The 18,402-nt window shown below is 43.7% G+C and overlaps 1 protein-coding gene across 1 annotated transcript in view; it reads left to right on the top strand.

Annotated features, from left to right (window-relative positions):
- LOC144986855 (uncharacterized) overlaps positions 1 to 18,402 on the top strand; it is a 265,622-nt gene that overhangs the window by 60,987 nt on the left and 186,233 nt on the right. The window lies entirely within an intron of this gene.

The raw sequence follows: 18,402 nt of genomic DNA, 5'->3' as shown, positions 1-18,402 counted from the left end.
TGAAAAACATTTCTGATATCTGTTTAATTATGTTCTGTTTTATTTCAAGGTTATCAAGCTCTCATCCATTCTTTATTGAAAATAAAAAGTTAAAATGAGTGGAGTTGTCCAGCGTCCTCTGTTGTCTCCATTGCCAACTGAGTTGGGCAGCATTGAAAATGAAGAGAAATAACTCAACAAATACCAATGTGTATATGTAGGTAACAACTCAAATAAACAGTGCAGTTAAGAACCAAAATGCAGAGTATATCAAATGGACTCCTCACCGCCGAGCAATAAAACAATGTTGTATTTTAATTACAATGTGATCTTTTGGCCTACTAATATTTAAATCCCTGTTTTAATATCAAGGAAAAAATCACACATTAGAACTGCTATTCGTGTTTTTGACTATTTTAATAATAATAAAAAACTTTATTTGTATAGCCCCATTCAAGGAAAAAAATCACAAAGTGCTCTACTGTAAAACACGATAAAACACAACCCCCACCCCACCCCATGGGGGGCCCTATTTGAGGGGGGGGGGGTTCTAGCAGCGCTGGATGGGCTGCCCATCTGCACCTGGGGCTGGGATCACTCTTTCCCTTGGTCTGGGACGGGGCGGGGCAATGGCATGGTTGCCGTAGGTAATAGCCGCGCCCCCCCCCCCCCCCCCCCCCCCCGGTTTTAGTCAATTAGGGCCCTTGGTAGGGGGGTGCTTGGACATCACTGCCAGCAAGCAGCAGATGTCCTCTTAGCGCCCTACCTGCCCATTTTAATTGCACCATAGATATTTAGGGCCCCTTGGTGGGGAGGGTGATGGGACGTCACTGCGAGTAACCAGGAGATGTCCCCTCAGAGCCCCACCCGCCAATTTTAACTGCACCCCCTTAGTACACACTCCTTCACTCCTCAAAATATACATTCCAACATAAACACACACACATGCAAACACACACACACACACACACATTTCACAAGGAAGGTGGGACCTCGGACTATCTGTCCCCTACCCCATCCCTGGTAGGGGGTACTGGGCCCTTGGCATTGGAGGCCGTGTTCCCTGGGTGCTGGCTTCCTGGGCCCGGCGGCCCTTTCTCCACACAGCGAGAGGGATCCATGAGCTTTCTGGCAAGACCAAGAGCCGGGGATCACATCACACCTGAGCCGGGGATGTCAGGAGCACAGACTAGGACCTCAGTTTTGGCTTCATTAAGTTGTAAAATCTGTATTTTAAAAACATCCTGCGGTTTAAAAGCCTGTCCAGGAGGACATAATAGTCAACAGTGTCAAAGGCTACGGTCAAGTCCGGTAGCAGTAGCACAGAGCATTTTCCTGCATCACTCTGCATCAGAATGTCCTTAGTGACTCTGAAAGGGCTGTTTCAGTGGAGAGAGCTCTGTGAAAACCTGACTGAAACTGCTCAAAAATGCCACAAACTTTTCTGAAATTTTGGACATGAACGGGTGATTAGAAATAGGTCTGTAACTGCTCAAGAGAGAGGAGTCAAGCCCGGGCTTTTTAAGGAGAGGAAGGGCGACAGCATTCTTAAAGTGCTCAGGGACTTGACCAGACAGCATGGACGAGTTACCGTAAATTCCGGGTTACAGAGCGCACCCAAGTACAAGCCGCACTCTTTTCTTTTTACTTGTTTAATTTCTTTTGTAGATACACAAGTCACGTTAGAGTACAATCCGCATGCATTGCACAGCATGTAAGACAGTCAAATCACATCCTGACTCCCAGACTGTATACAAGTCATTAGCACACTGTGGGAGGGGACAGCCTTGTGTCACGCCCAAGTGTTTGAGTACACCCACATCTGCCAAACAGCATGGAACTCTATTCTGTTCACAAGTTCCTCAGTTATGGTTTTTTTATTTTATTTTTTTTTTAGTTTTTTAGGTATCATACATAAAATCACAAACAGTAACCATATGATCAACATTACATCCCTCAGTTATGATGAAGAAATTTACATCCGCGATTCCCCATTTCCCATGAGTCTTAGGGGCTAAAGGCGGGTCTAACCCGGCTCGCCACACTGTTGTACGTGTTTAAGAATGAGCAAGGAGCACCAGTGGATGGGGGGCGCGAACGGAAGGACAGCTCTCCTTTCACTTGTGTCGCGGCAGCGTTATGCTAGTAACGGGGCTGGTTAAAAAACACACCAGTACAATAAGGCAGCGGCGACTGAAAAGCGCAGGCCTCAGCGCGGCGCGTGCATCAGAAGTTTCCTTCTACAACAAACACTGTTGCTCCGCGGACGCCTCTGCGCTCCGCGCTTGCCAAGCGGGCTCTTTGTGTCCCCTTCCTATCTTCTGCAGGGAGGAGTGCTTCATCCCCATTGCGCCGGTGGACGGAGCAAATCGTGTCTGTGCAAAGCAATCAGACTTAATACTCTACGTTTTGTGGATGAGGGGCGGATGTTTTGTTACGTGTGGGAGCCATCAGACTGACACCGGCCCCGCAGCTCTATGTGAACGAGCGCCTGTTAGCCTTCACCTAACTATATTTCCGGCTTCGTTCTGCCAGAAAAAAGCACTGACCACACAGATTAAAAATAAAATGATGAGCGAACAGACGCTTCATAATAACCATAACATAACAATAATAAACGTGTCTCAGCTGAAGACAGCACACCCCCATTCTTTTTTTTCTTATATCCAGAGACTTTAATCATGCCTCACTTTCCTCCACTCTCCCAAACTTCACCCAGTATGTTACGTGCCACGCCAGAAACAACAAGACACTGGACCTACTGTATGCAAATGTGAAGGATGCCCACAGCTGTTTCCCCCTCCCCCCACTAGGTTGCTCAGTTCATAACCTGGTTCACATTTTACCTGTCTATAAACCCGTGGTGAAACAACAACCTCCAACTACAAGATCTGTGAGAAGATGGACAGAAGAGGCCAGTGAGGAGCTGAGGGACTGTTTTGAGACCACAGACTGGGAGGTGCTGTGCAAATCGCATGAGGACATCAACAGTCTGACACACTGCATTACAGACTACATAAACTTCTGTGTGGAGAACGCTGTGCCCACCAGGATGGTGCAGTGCTTCCCCAACAATAAACCATGGGTGACCCCTGAGCTGAAGACCCTGTTAAACCAAAAATAGAGGGCCTTTTGGTCAGGGGACAAGGAGGAACTGAGGAGGGTGCAGAAGGAACTTAAAGTGAAGATTAAGGAAGGCAAGGAGAACTACAGAGAAAAGGTGGAGAATTAACTACAACAAAAGAATGTGAAAGAGGTCTGGAGAGGCCTAAAAACCATCTCTGGACTCAATAAAGAAAATAGGTGTAATCAGGGTGATCAAGAGTGGGCTAACGAGCTCATTTCATTTTTCAATAGATTTGATCCAGGGCCCACTCCCCCACAACTACCCAGTCATCATCGGACCATTCGAAATCCCCAATATGCTGATCACAGCTGCCAACCCCCACCTACCTAACAACGTCTGTGCCACCAAACATCACCAGGACAACGTTAACACCCTCACCCCCAACCCCCTCTACAATCCCCTACTTCGCATTGCATAACTGCCAGCACCCAAACCCCCCCACCCAGTCTCAACATAACAAAGGAGCAAGTGAGAAGAGAGCTTCGGAGGATCAAGAGCAGGAAAGCCACAGGTCCAGATGGCATCTGCTCCAGACTGCTCAGGGACTGCGCAGACCAACTCTGCCTGGTTGTAGCATACATGTTCAACCTGAGCCTCGACATGAGGAGGGTCCCTGTGCTGTGGAAAACCTCCTGCGTGGTCCCAGTACCAAAGATCGGACAGGCAAGGGAGCCCAACAATTTCAGACCTTTGGCTTTAACGTCTCACCTAGTAAAGACCCTAGAGAGACTGATCCTGAATCACCTCCAGCCCCTAGTGAGCCCAGTGCTTGACCCCCTGCAGTTTGCATATCAACCAGGCATTGGAGTGGATGACGCTGTCATCTACTTGATGCACAGAACCCTGCTACACCTAGAGGAACCTGGAAGTACTGTCAGAATCATGTTCTTCGACTTCTCAAGCGCCTTCAACACCATTCAACCATCACTGCTCAGGGGAAAGCTGGAAGGTGCTGGGGTTGACAACCAGCTGAACTCGCGGATTGTTGACTACCTCACCAACAGACCACAGTACGTGAGGCTCCAGGACTGTGTGTCTGCCCAGGTGGTCTGCAGCACAAGGGACCTGCTTTCTCCTTTTCTTTTAACACTCTACACATCAGACTTCTACCATGACTCAAACAGCTGCCATATCCAGAAGTTCTCCGATGACACAGCCATCGTTGGACACGTGTCAGAGGGAAACGATGTGGAATACAAGAAGGTGATCAAGGACTTCATGGACTGGTGTGAACTCAATCACCTTCACATCAATGCCACCAAAATGAAAGAGATGGTGGTTGACTTCCGAAAAAAGATTTCTCAGTCTCCCCCCGTGGTCATTCAGGGACTGGACATCGAGAGGGTGGATGTGTACAAGTATCTGGGCATTCACATCAACAACAAACTGGACTGGTCAGACAACACAAGGGTCCTGCACAAGAAGGGCCACTACTCAAGACCTTCTATGAGACTGTCGTTGCATCAGAAACTTCCTATGCTGTGGTCTGCTGGTGTGGAGCAATCAACAAAAGGGACAAAAAGGAGCTGGACAATCTGGTGAAGAGAGCTAGCTCTGTCCTGGGCTGTCCCCTGGACCCAGTGGACTCTGTAGGTGAGAGGAGGATCCTGACCAAGCTGTCCAGCATCTGGAACAACCCCTCTCACCCCCTGTATGCAACAGTGAGGACCATGACTAGCTCGTTCAGCCAGAGACTGCTGCACCCCCAGTGCAAAAAAAAGAGCGTTACCGGAGGTCCTTCATCCAAACAGCAGTCAGACTATTCAACAACACGGTCTGGGACTGTTGAAAACCGCTGCTGCTATTTATTGCCTTATTAAATCGGTTATTTATGACCTGTACTTTTACTTCCACCTTGTATTATTACACTGACCAAAAATATAAACGCAACACTTTTGTTATTGCTTCCATTTTTTATTGTATGAACTCAAAGATGTGAAACATGAGACTTCCGGTGTTGCCGAATGGAGTAGACGTGTGTGTCCGAGCTCCCCACCTTTATTGACTTCTACTAAGCCACCTAACTAATTAGTTAAAATTTTGCCCTACAACAACTAATTCAACGGATCACCTAAGTAATCATGTCTAAAAAAACCAGAAGAGATGAGCAGGAGAGGGAGGAAGCGGCCGGTATTAGCGCATTCACTGCTGTCCTGACTGCTAAGCTAGTGGAAACTAAGTCCGAGCTTCTTGCTGAAATAAAAGACACCTACGCAAGGTACGAGGCCAGACTGAGCACTGTTCAGGCCGCAGTTAATGACCATACAGAACGCATTGCCCACTTGGAGCAGTCTGCAGACTCTACTAGCATCGACGTTACGGAGATGAAGACCGCGCTTTCAGCCATTGCGTCTGAAAACGCTAAGCTAAAGGCTAAGCTGACTGATCTCGAAGGACGGAGCCGCCGCAACAACATTCGGATCTTTGGATTACCAGAAAATATTGAAGGGCCTACACAAACAGTTTTTTTTTCGCAGCTGCTTTTTGAAGTGCTTGGTGCTGACGTTCTCTCATCTCCTCCGGAATTAGACCGTGCACACCGCTCACTAGCTGCTAAGCCAGGGCCCGCCGGTAAGCCGCGGCACGTCGTGATATGCTTTCACCGCTTTCAGACTCGTGAGCTGGTGGTGCGGACGGCTCGCAGACTTCGGGGCAATCTCTCCTACAAAGGCTCTCCGATCCATATCGTGGAGGATTACTGCCCGGAGGTTTTGGAGCAGCACAGCCAGTATCGTGATGTCATGAGGAAGCTTTACCAGCTGGGCCACAAGCCTGCTCTGAGGTACCCAGCTAAGCTGTTTGTCGTGATGGAGGATGGCTCCAGGAAACATCTTCCCTCGGTGAAAGATGCTGCCGATTTTGCCTCTCGTCGCTGCCGAGATGATGGTGACCGGTCCCTTCCTGAATCCAACTAGTAACAATACGTGACCTGTCAAGAAGGCTGTTGCTACTGTTTAAATGACTGCCACCTCAGGACCTAAGATAGTTATTATTTTTTTGTATTTTTTATTTTATTTTATATATAAATTTTTTATTTTACTTACACTTTTCTAAGGGTAATTTTTGACTTCTGTTATTGGGGCAATTATAATGTGCCTTTAAACTTGGGGATTTGGAGACTTTGGACGAAAGAGGGAAGTCCCGTGGTTAGGTGTTGACACCGTTGTGCAATGGACACTTGTTTCTTGCTTTCATGTATATATGGGGATGTTCAGGCCAAGCTTATTATTTCATTTTATTATTATTATTATTTTTTTTTTCTTCGTTTCACTCAGATTTCCTTACAGAGACCAGCCGTGCTCTTCCGACCTACCATGTCCACGCCCATCCCTTTAATTAAAGATCTTGTTTGAGGTATGTCTTCTATAAACATAAATAACAGATTCAGACTTATTTCGTGGAATTTGAAGGGGCTGGGGAATGCTACAAAACTGGGGCGAGTAATGACCCACTTAAATCGCCTTAAGGGAGATATTTATTTTCTCCAGGAAACTCACATGCCCAATAAGGAAGTTGTGCGACTTAAAAAACATTGGGTGGGGGAAGTCTTTCACTCCACATTTAATTGCAGGGCCCGTGGTGCAGCCATGATTTTCCGTAAGGATCTTCCTTTGATTGCAGAAAAGTCAGTGCTAGACCCGAATGGCAGATATGTAATCGTTTCTGGGAAGATTCAACTAACATCCTTTCTATTCATCTGTGTTTACGGCCCTAACTGGGACGACAGTGCTTTTGTTAAAAAACTTTTTTCATCTTTTCCAGATCTCCAAAATCACTATATAATTATGGGTGGTGACTTTAATTTTGTGCAGGATCCGCAGCTTGATCGATCTTCTAACGCTTCTGCCCCCCCTACTAGAGCAGCCAAAATGCTATCGACTCTCTCTCAACAGTTCGGTATTACTGACCCATGGAGGCATAAATTCCCAGGGGGAAAATTGTTCTCATTCTTCTCTCATGTTCATCGCACCTTTTCTCGTATTGACTTTTTTCTTTTAGATGTACGACTTCTGTCTAATCTGATTTCTGTCGACTATCACGGTATAGCTATATCAGACCATTCTCCGGTTTCTCTTGATCTGGCCATACTCTCCCGGCCTCGCCTGTTGAACCAGTGGAGGTTCAATGCTGTCCTCCTAGCAGAGGAATCCTATAAAGAGTTTATACAATCACAACTAACTCTATTTTTTGAATTTAATGACCTGCCAGAAACAAATAGAAGCAATCTCTGGGAGGCCTCAAAGGCGTACATTAGAGGTCAACTGATTTCTTTTATTTCTAATAAGAGGAAAGTGGAGTCTGCTCGTACAAATTTACTTCTGAACGACATCAAGGACACAGACCAATTATTAGCTGCTAGTTTTGATCCAGACTTGTATAAGAAACGACTCGCACTACAGACAGAGCTTGATCTTATCTCTACCACGGAGGTCAGAACGCTGCTGCTTAAATCCAGACAACGTTTCTATGAATCGGGTGACAAGGCGGGGAAGCTTCTTTCATACCAGGCAAAGGGCTGAGGCATCTTCTAGGCTTATTCCAGCAATATTTTCTCCAGCGGGTGTGACGATCACAGACCCAGTTAGTGTAAACGAGACATTTGCAAAGTTCTACTCGACTCTTTATACATCTGAGTGTCCACACTCTCCAGATCTTGCGCTTGATAAAATTACTTTTCCACGTGTCACTGATGAGGATGCTGAAATTTTAGGTAAACCCATCACTATGGCAGAAGTCTCTGAGGCTATTAAATCACTCCAAAGTGGTAAGGCACCTGGCCCTGACGATTTTACCACTGAATACTACAAAACCTTTTCCTCCGTGCCTAGCCCCTTCTTAAAAGATATGTATAATGAAGCCTTTCTCTCCGGCTGCCTTCCAAACACTCTCTCAGAAGCCACAATATCTCTTCTCCTTAAGAAAGACAAAGACCCTCTACTTTGCAGCAGTTACAGACCTATTTCCCTTCACAATGTTGACTTTAAAATTCTGTCTAAAATTCTGGCTTCCCGTCTACAATGCGTTTTGTCTACCATCATGAATTTGGACCAGACAGGTTTCATGCCAGGCAGATTATCGTCGTGTAATACTAGACGCCTTTTTAACATAATTTCTTCGCCTTGCTCTGTAATGCCTGAGGTCATTCTCTCTCTTGACGCAGAACAAGCCTTCGATCGGGTCGAGTGGAGCTTTCTATTTAACATTCTATCCCGATTTGGACTGGGGGGAGGGTTTGTCGACTGGGTTAAACTACTTTACTCTTCCCCCAAAGCTTCAGTTCGCACTAACAATACGTTTTCTCCTTCCTTTTCTTTACATCGTGGCACAAGGCAGGGCTGTCCTCTTTCTCCTTTGTTGTTTCTCCTGGCTATTGAACCATTGGCCATCTGGTTACGCTCAGAAGCAGCCTTTATTGGCATCAAGCGTCTAGGCACAGTGCATAAGGTCTCACTATATGCGGATGATCTTTTGCTTTACGTTTCAGACCCTATTACCTCCGTTCCCATCATCCTTAATATCCTACAAGAATATAGCAATATATCTGGCTACAAACTTAATTATCAGAAGAGCGAACTTTTGCCTATCAATGACCTAGCCCGAATGATCCCTTCCTCTACTTTTCCGTTTCGGTGGTCACCTGGTGGGTTCAGATATCTAGGCATCCAGGTCACCCCATTATTGTCTGGGCTCTATCATACAAACTTTACCCCCCTGATTGAAAGGACAGAGAGGGATTTTTTACGTTGGTCAGCTCTGCCGATCTCGCTTGCAGGTCGGGTTAGTCTGGTCAAAATGGCCGTCCTTCCCAGGTTTCTTTACCTATTCCAACATCTTCCAATCTTCCTAGGCAAATCATTTTTTGACAAGCTAGACAGGACCATTTCATCATTTTTATGGTCGGGCAGGCCGGCTCGTATGCGAAAATCAGTCTTACAAGCCCCGAAGGATGAGGGAGGACTGGCCCTGCCAGTCCTAAGATTTTATTATTGGGCAGCAAATATCCAGAAACTTCTTTTCTGGATGAACGACGACAATGAGGCCATTTCAAGCTGGACTCAGCTGGAAGGGAAATCTTCGGAATTTTGTCTGCGCTCAATACTGTGTTCACAGATTCCCTTTCCCAGTGTCCATACCTGCCCAGTGGTGTCCACTTCTTTGAAAATCTGGAGTCAATTCAGGAAACATTTCGGCCTTATAAATTCTACAGTCCTCACATCAGTCTACAAAAACTGCAGATTCGATCCGTCCAAAACAGATCTGTCATTCAAACTATGGCACAGGAATGGGATTAAATCAATCCCTGACTTATACACTAACAATGTCTTTTCCTCATTTGAACAATTGTCAAAGAAATATGCCCTCCCGAATCAACATCTTTTCCGTTTCTTCCAGATCAGGGACTATGTTAAAAAACTGTTTCCTCATTTTCCAAATCGCCCACCAGAAACTCTTCTGGATGTTCTTCTCTCCAAAGACCCTTTTGTTAATGGGTGCATTTCAAGCGTTTACAAGTCAATTTGGACAGCATCCTCAAAGCCGTCCGATACTGTCAAAACTGCGTGGGAAGACAGTCTAAACCTTAACATGACGGAACAACAATGGAGGTCGGCATTGTCTCTTGTCCATTTGTCCTCTATTTGCGCCCGCCATAGATTGATTCAATGTAAGATTGTTTACAGGGTCCATTACACCAATGCCAGACTGGCCAAAATCTATCCTTCTATTAGTGATGCCTGCAGCAGATGCCATCTCTCTCCTGCCAATCATGCCCATATGTTTTGGTCATGCCCAGTGATCGCAGCTCTTTGGACAGATGTATTTGATACACTAACGAGGGCTTACAGATACACCGTCACACCAAATCCCATGTCGGCAATATTTGGTCTCCCCCCAACTTCAGACACGCCGAGTGCACTAAAGCGGGCCATTGCATTTACCCCCTTATTAGCACGCAGGCTGGTCCTGCTGAACTGGAAGCTCCCCCGTCCCCCTTCGCATGTCCGCTGGGTCCGCGAGGTGCTTTACAATCTCAAACTTGAGAGGCTTAGGTACTCAATTCAAGGCTCACTCAGGGTGTTTCATGAGACCTGGAGCCCTTTCCTACAAAATGTGGACTCCTTGACATTTCCTCACAATCTGGAGGCTGACTGAGCACCCTCGAACAAAAAGCCACTGCTGTTACCCTGGTTTTCTCACTTATTACTACGTATTTAATTACCCTTTTTTTTATTAGTTTTTTATTTTTTTTATTTAGTTAAGTTTTTTTTTTTTTTTTTTTCTGGACATATTTCTTATTTTTTTAAAAAGCCCAAGTGGTTTGTGTTTTTGTTATTTATTTTTTTTATTTATTTTTATTTATTTATTTATTTATTTATTTTTGTGTCTGACTTGGCCTCTTGGGGTTGTTGACGGGGGTGGGTGGGACGGGTTGACATGTGAGTGTTTATTTTTACACATTGCTTTTTTTTACATTTCATTTTACACTCTGTATGTCTGTTTAATACAGAAAATGTTCAATAAATAAAATTATAAAAAAAAAAAAAAGATGTGAAACATTTTCCACATACAGGGAGAGACACAGGTGAGAAGGTGTCTAAAATCACAGGCCGAGGTGGACTAGGAACAGAACCAAGACCGGGACCAGCTGTGTGACACAGAGAGCTTCTCCCAGATCTGTCTTTGTTAATAAAAAATAATAAAAAACTATCACAATCATCATTTGAATGGATGGGGATAGCAGGTGGACTGGGCATCACAACATCACTAATGGTGTTGAATAGAAAAACACTTTAGGATTACCTCTGCTTTTAGAAATGAGATTAGTGAAGTAAGCAGCCCTCGCATCTCTAACCGCAATGTTAAAAGAAACTAAAAGATCCTTCAGATGAAGTAAATGAACATGTAAATTAGTTCTTTTCCATAACTGTTTGATTTTCTCCAAAATCGTTTCAGATGGGGAATGCTGTCATATATCCAAGGGGAAACCTTAGTGACGGGGGCCAGTCTAGTTTTAATGGGACAGACTACATCTAAAATAGAAAGACGGGAACTATTAAAAGTGCATAATAATGAATTAACATCAGTGCACGGAGAGAGGACCAGATTAAAACTGTTTGAAAAGATCTCAGGCGAGGAGGACTTAAACGAGAGAGCTAACTTCTCTATGTGCAGGCAAGAGTGACGCAGAGAAAGAAAAGTTAAAAAAATACAATGATGATCAGAAATAAAAATGTCCTCAGAAAAAATAGAGTCAAAATCCACACCTAATGTAAAAACAAGGTTGAGTGTTCCACCTTGAACATGTGTGGACCCAGACTCATGCTGAATAGAATTAAAAGAGTCCATGAGACTGCTGAAACTACTTGCAAAGAGGTCAGAGTCATCATTAATGTGTATGTTAAAGTCACCAACCATGATCAGGTTAGACAGCTTCATAGTGGAGGATAAAAAGTCACACAAACACACAGTGGCGGTTCTACACTGACTTACTCCCTGGGCGAGTAACCCCACAGGCCCCCCCCCCCCCCCCCCCCCCCTTCTCCCCGCACACCTACAAAATTTGACAACATCCTGTTGTGTTCCCTATCTTCTATTTAGCTATTTTACACAAAAAAATGCATGAATGTTCTAGACTCATATTACAGGGGGGTCAAACTAAGTCACACAGGGGGCCTAAGTTAAAAACACGCTTAAGGTTTTGGGCCGAAGAAGATAAACATTTAATGAACACACTAAAGCTAAACTTTTAAACCTTTTAAACTGAACTTTTTGAACATAAATATGAATAAAAACAGGAACACAAGTTAAACCTTAAATAATATGTTGCTCCCCATAGAAATATATTCTGTCAAAATTATACAAATATGAACATGCTGCAGAACAAAACAAAGAAAGCCTGGAAATATTAATAAGAAATTACAAATCAAATAATTCCATTTTTTTTGCTCTTTTATCATTTTTTAGAGCATTTTTTTTAGAGCCAGACTCCTGCTTCATTTTTAACAATAATTTCTTAATGTGTGACGCCCTGTGTGTGTCTTTGTGAAACATATCAGAGGGATTAGATCTAAAAAAAAAACTTATTGTGATTAATATGTTTAGGTCTTATAAAACATTAAAGACTAAATCATAGAACTCGTCAGTGGGATTACTCCAAAAATATTTGGCATTTCCCTAAATTTGTGCAACACCAACAGCAGAAATCCTCCAAAAAACCTCAATCCATATAAAATGGTCTGCACCCACCACCCCTCCCCTTCCCTCTGACACACGCGGCTCCGTCTCTATGACGGGAGGCGCAGCTGCGGCCCAGAGTTGATTGTCAGATAGAAAAAGACTCCCCTCACGCCTGTTAGTGTGATTCAGCCAGCCACCGGCGAGTTGCGCCCCCCTCTCGAGTTTTTTGACTAATGTTCCAAAGACTACAGCAAAGAGGTGTGGCCGCAAGCGTCTTGCAGCAGAGGGCGGTGGTCACGTGCGTGTCGGGTCTGCCGTGTCAGAGCAAAGTATTGTGGGAAATAATCCCCATTGCCTGCTTTTGTCGAAATTGAGTTGAGCACGGGTGTTTGATCTGCCCAATTCCTTTTCATGTGCCTGTTTTACGTTTTTTCACTCTGAGTTATTTCATCTTTTATTTTTTTATTTTTTTTTTATTTTTTTTTTGCACCATAACCGTGAAGAGCAAAGAGGATGAAGACATTCTTAATAGTCTGATGTGTCAAAGTGAAAGTGTTAAGTGTCGGCAGCTGAAGCAATTTCAAATTAAAAGCTGCAAGTTTCCTCTTTGAATATCGTTAACGCACGCATCGGGCACGGCTAATGCCGCCCCCTATGAAGTGCCGCCCTGGGCGACCGCCCACATCGCCCATATCTAAAACCGCCACTGCAAACACACACAATACATAAAAATAAAATAGAAGTTCATATCAGCCAGATTTGTTAAACAGCCGTACCGAACCAAAACATTTGGAACTGAGACCTATGAAACTGAATGGAACAGAATTGAGATTTTAGCGTATCGTTACACCCCTAGACATAAATATGATGGAGAAATCAATAGAATCTGCAGTTTTGATCAGTTTCTATTAAAAAAGGCTGCATAAATATGACAGACAGCTTTCAGGTTCAGATGCAGTTCTGAAAATCAGCAGAAACATGATCTGATGGAGGCTCTCATTTATCCTCATTATTCTTCCAAACAGCCCAATCAAGTTGGCCCAAAGGCACATTGGCAGAGCAACATGTTGTTTATGAAGAACCTACTCAGGGGGGTATTCCAGAAAGCAGGTTATGCTAGCTCCCACGGTAAGTTTGAGGCTAAGGAAGTTGATAACCTCAGCTTTTGGTTCCAGAAATGGAGGTATGTTTCAGGGTAGGTCAAGTTGCCATGGCAATTCATGCTCTGAACATAACCTGGTCTGGAGCAGGATTAGTTGAAGGTTAGTTTGTTTTCAGAGAGGTGAAGCGGCATGTCCATTTGAAGATGATTTAGTGGATGAAGAAGCTCAGATAATACTTTTTCCACAGTGAGAGGGTGATAAGACCACATATGGATGTTGGAAAAATAAACTTTTTTACAATGTTGATCTAACCTAATTATTTGCTTCAGTTAAGATAATTAAAAATCATTTTTTGTTAAGTCAGTTTAAAAATAACACGTAATTTTCAGACAGTTATTTTACTTTCATTCAAATTAATTCAATTAAGTAGGTGTCACTTTGGTACTGCTGTTAGATCGGCACCGCAAGGGATTGTGGGATACCATTCCCTTTGCCTGTCTGGACGGGTTTGGGTTAAAGTGTGTTTTTGACCAAATATGTTTAGTTGTTTAGCTGTTTTACTGTGTTTTGCCATGTTTTCCTGAGTTATTTTGTCCTACTTTGCTTAAGTCTCTGAACCATGAGTGAGAGGGAGGGAAAGGATGATGAGTTTATATCATATCCCTAAAGCTGACCAATAAAAAGCAAATGAAGGGAAATTCCTTAAATGAGTGAATATATCATTTGCTTATTATTTTTGTTCTTTTTGAGATGGAAAAAATGTCACGTGCCTCTGTCAGCCCCACCCCCTCTGCTCTCATCAAGCTGCTGCTCTTAAGGAGACTCAGATTCATCAACCGACGCCAGTTCGTTAGCCCCTAATGGTGACTACGTCTGGGACCTGTTTCAGAAAGGAGGTTAAGTGTAAACTCTGAGTGCGTTAACCCTGAAATCAGGGAAACCCTGGGTTTTCCGTTTCAGAATGGGAGGTTTGTTAAACCAGAGAAAGCAGAGTAAGTCAAACCCGTTTCTGAAAGAGAGGTAACTTATACTCGGAGTCAGTATCCATGGTTACTTATGCTGTGAACCTAACCTGGTCGGGAGCAGGTTTTATCCTCTAAACTGAAAGTTTCTGCCGGTCCCCCCCCTCCCCCCTTTTTAAAGACGAAGCGGTATTTTTCGCTTTAACCTTCATTGCCCACATTTCCGTCACACAGAGACGGTTTTAAGGCCTGTTCACACCGGGACGAATTTCGCTGGCGATTTTCGCCGACGTTTAACGCCTCGTGACTAAACAAAGGGCACCAATGAGAGTGTGCACACCGACGCGAAAAAACGCCAGGCGTCGAAGCGTCAAAAAAAAAAAACGCCTCGGGTTCGTTTTTTTTTTCCGACGCGTCGCGTCGAAATCTACTCGACCAATGAGAATGGCGCTTTTGCACACGTGTCTGGAAAACAACTTGGGGGCGCTCAAACACAAAACTGCCTTGCTGAGCACACATACCAGCGAAGAAGATAGACGCCAAGTAGCGTCTACACTGCCGCGAAGAAATAATGACGGACATTCTAAAATATCCCCGAACCGAGCACCAGTTGGAGCTACTGGTGCTTGAAATATTCATGTTTTCTTTGTTTGATTCTGACAATCGCGTAAATACTTGCTCTCTTCTTCTGAGTGAAAAGCGACTTTAAGAAGCGTAAAGTTGCGCAGCGCCACCTTGTGTACAGGAGCATTTCTGTTTACATTAAGCGCCATCTAATGTCAGGGAATGAAATTGCATGGTCGCTCGGCTCATCGTCAGCGAAAATCGCCTGGGTGTGAACACAAAAAACGTGGCGAAAAACGCTGGCGAATAACGCCTGGCGAATATTCGTCTCGGTGTGTACGGGCCTTAAGTGACAAGAATGGCTTTTCCTTTTTTGGAGGACCCAATAGACGAGGAGGCTGCATTAATTCATAGAAAATTACATTTACCTCGTACGAGGATTTTGAGACCTAGACTCGATTTTTTGTCATTTCCCCATACGTTTTTGTTTGAGCGTTACCATTTTTCGTTGCAGTCAATTACATATATACAATGAAAACAACATTAGATATGTATTACTATAGATGTTTCATATGTCAAATATTGTCAACAAAGCCTACATCCATGACATGCTCAAATCTGACCTGATTGAATTATGTTTTTATACTTCATTTTTTAGCTGCTGCCACGTTCTTTTAATTCCTGCAGGATTGCATCTACATGAAAATGAAATCAGGGACATTGAATTAGATTAATGTAACAATTACTTTTTGGAAACACAATTTTCTAGCACTGCTTACTTTCTTAATCCCATATACACCTATACCACTTGATCAATACAAGGGTAGTGTTGCACCGTGTGTGTGCTGAGCGGGCTGCGAGCCACGAGAGACAAGGGGAGGGGCGATTGCAGGCGCAGATGGGGGTGTGTGAGCACGTAGCGGAGGTGTGTGCGTGGTATATATTGTGTGTTCGGAGGACGGAGCATTTAGTTCAATAAAGAGAAGGTGTCATTCCCAGAATAACTGTTTTGGAGTCATTCTTAATCCGCTCTGGAGGTTGAGGGTTTCGAACGGGAAGTGAACCCCGAAGGAGAATTCCCTTCGGCCCTGAAGGAAATCTCCCCTGCGCTTCTGACCACGGTCGGAAAGACGAGAGAAAAGAAAGGAGAAGTCTTCTCGCAGCGAAAGGTTCAACAGTAGACAAAAGTTCACCTTTAAAATCACAATTGCATGTATTAATATTAGACTGACCAACGTTTGCAAGAGGGGGAGGTTAACAAAAAAGTCCTCTAAACATTATCAACGTTAAATGCATTTTCCCCCCAGATTGGTTCTGTACACTATGCAGCATTTCATGCAATTACACCAGGAATAACACTTCAAAAGTACACCTGAATATCACCATTTTTTATTTCACACCGTACGCTATTTAAAAAGTTATTACAGTCAATATTTTATAACAATGATTTAAATGCAAACTTAGGCATTAACTTGAGCAGCTATGTTTTTCCACGCTAACTGTCTCTGTTTTGCAGATGCAGCGGTGTTGCTTTTCTTCTGGAATATGTGCTCATATTCACTGTAACTCTGCAGCAGCACGTCAAGTTCAGCTGGCGAAAAATACGCAGACCTCTTTTTTTCACGGTTGCCATGGTGACTCGTGATATCTGCGCTCCATTGATAATGGCTTCTTATGGCCGCGGTGCGCACGCTTAACTCCGAATCAGTCCACTCAGAGTTGATTGACCTAACTCGGATCAGCTTCTCTGAAACAGAAAACTCAGAGTTGTTAATCTCCCGATTGACCAACTCAGAGTTCAAGTTCAACCTCAGAGTTGGTTGAACCTCCTTTCTGAAACAGGCCCCTGATGTTCTATCTGATTCATTGATGCTGGATTTTGTATGTTTATGCTTTGTTCAATACATTTGGAAAAAAAGATGTTCAGAGTTGACCACAAAACGCATCAGAGGTTAAAAATAACCTTAATCACATTTGTTTATTGTATTCCTGAAGTAGAGTAAACAATAAATAAATGTCTTCAGTGAACAAAGTAACATTATTGAAAAAGACATTTAACAGCAAAAAAACCTTAAATAGCTGTTTTTAAAGAGAATAATTTTGAGTATGAATAAACATTAAACTGTAGTCAAAAACAAAGACAAATAATATTTTAGAAATGCTTTCGGTGAAAAAACGATAGAGATTTCCTAGATTTCAGTTAAAATAGATTAACAAATTTATGCGGTATATAACTGAGATATAACATAATGAAAGAAAAGTGAAAAAATGAATGAACAAATGAAATATTTTTAGAATGCAAACATTTTTAACAGACATTCTGCAAAGATTGTAACACTGTTTCTTGTTTCTTTATCGTCTTCAAAGACTTGTTTAATAAAAAAACTTTTTTTTTTCAGGTTGAAGTCTTAATGACTAGTTAAATATCACATGTATTCATTCATCTTCTCAACTGTTTATTCCCTTTCGGGGTCACACGGTTGCTGGAGCCTATACCGGCAACTTGGGATACCCTGGACTGGTCGCCAGTCTGTCGCAGGGTAGAATATCTTCAACCACACATCCATTCACTCTCACACCTATGGACAATTTACAGTTGCCAATTAACCTGCACACATGCATGGGGAGAACATGCAAACTCCACACAGAAAGGTTGATGTCCCCCAGCCGGGACTTGAACCGGGGGCCTTCTTGCTGTGAGGCAAGAGCGCTAACCACTAAGCCACCGTGCAGCCAATATCACATGTAGTTTCTATAAAATATTAATTCTTGCTGTTTTTATTTGAACCCTTTTAGCTTTTTCCAGGTCTGACAGTGTTAACGGAAATGAAAATATTTGACAATCCAGTTGATGAGAAGCTGCAGAAAGACTGAAATCCATCAGATTGTAAAAACGTAGAGGTGGTCCTTTGATGATGATGATGTGATGAAGATCAGACGCTGATGTCACTGATGTTCTGGCTGTTGATGGGCTGGATGTGGGTCCTGGTGGTGCTGAAGAATGAAAGATCCTTCTACCTGCAGTCATTCCTGAAGGAAGCTGATTGCAGCTGTTCTCTCCTGACAGATGGAATGATGGGAAATGAAGTTCATGTTGAAGTGTGGTCCAAGCAGAACAGAAAGGTCTCACCTCAAAGTCAGGACTTGGATCAGCTGCTGTTCTCTGGGAGCGTGCACGTGCTGCTGCATGTGCTTCTGTCATGGCGTTCTGGATGAGCTGCTGAGGTCTGTTTGCATCAAGACTCTCAGCTGCTTTAGTCAAACTGCTGAGCGATGGAACAATGGAGCCGTTTCTGAAGGAAGAGGATCAAACATGATGCTCTGCATCCGTTTGCTTCAGGAAGTGGAGGTTTTTTAGAGTCTCCAGACTGTTTCTGAACGGCCAAAGAAAAGCAGCTGATGTGCTTCTGTCTCCTACCAGCAGGGAGCGCTCTCAGCCGGACAGAACAGATCCTCAATGCTGCTCTGAGAAGGACTCTTCTGTTCCAGA

The sequence above is a fragment of the Oryzias latipes genome, chromosome 2 (assembly GCF_053564925.1).
Source record: "Oryzias latipes strain Hd-rR chromosome 2, Olatipes_Hd-rR_3.1".
NCBI lineage: Eukaryota > Metazoa > Chordata > Actinopteri > Beloniformes > Adrianichthyidae > Oryzias > Oryzias latipes.
This window is presented reverse-complemented; position numbering and strand designations above follow the sequence as displayed.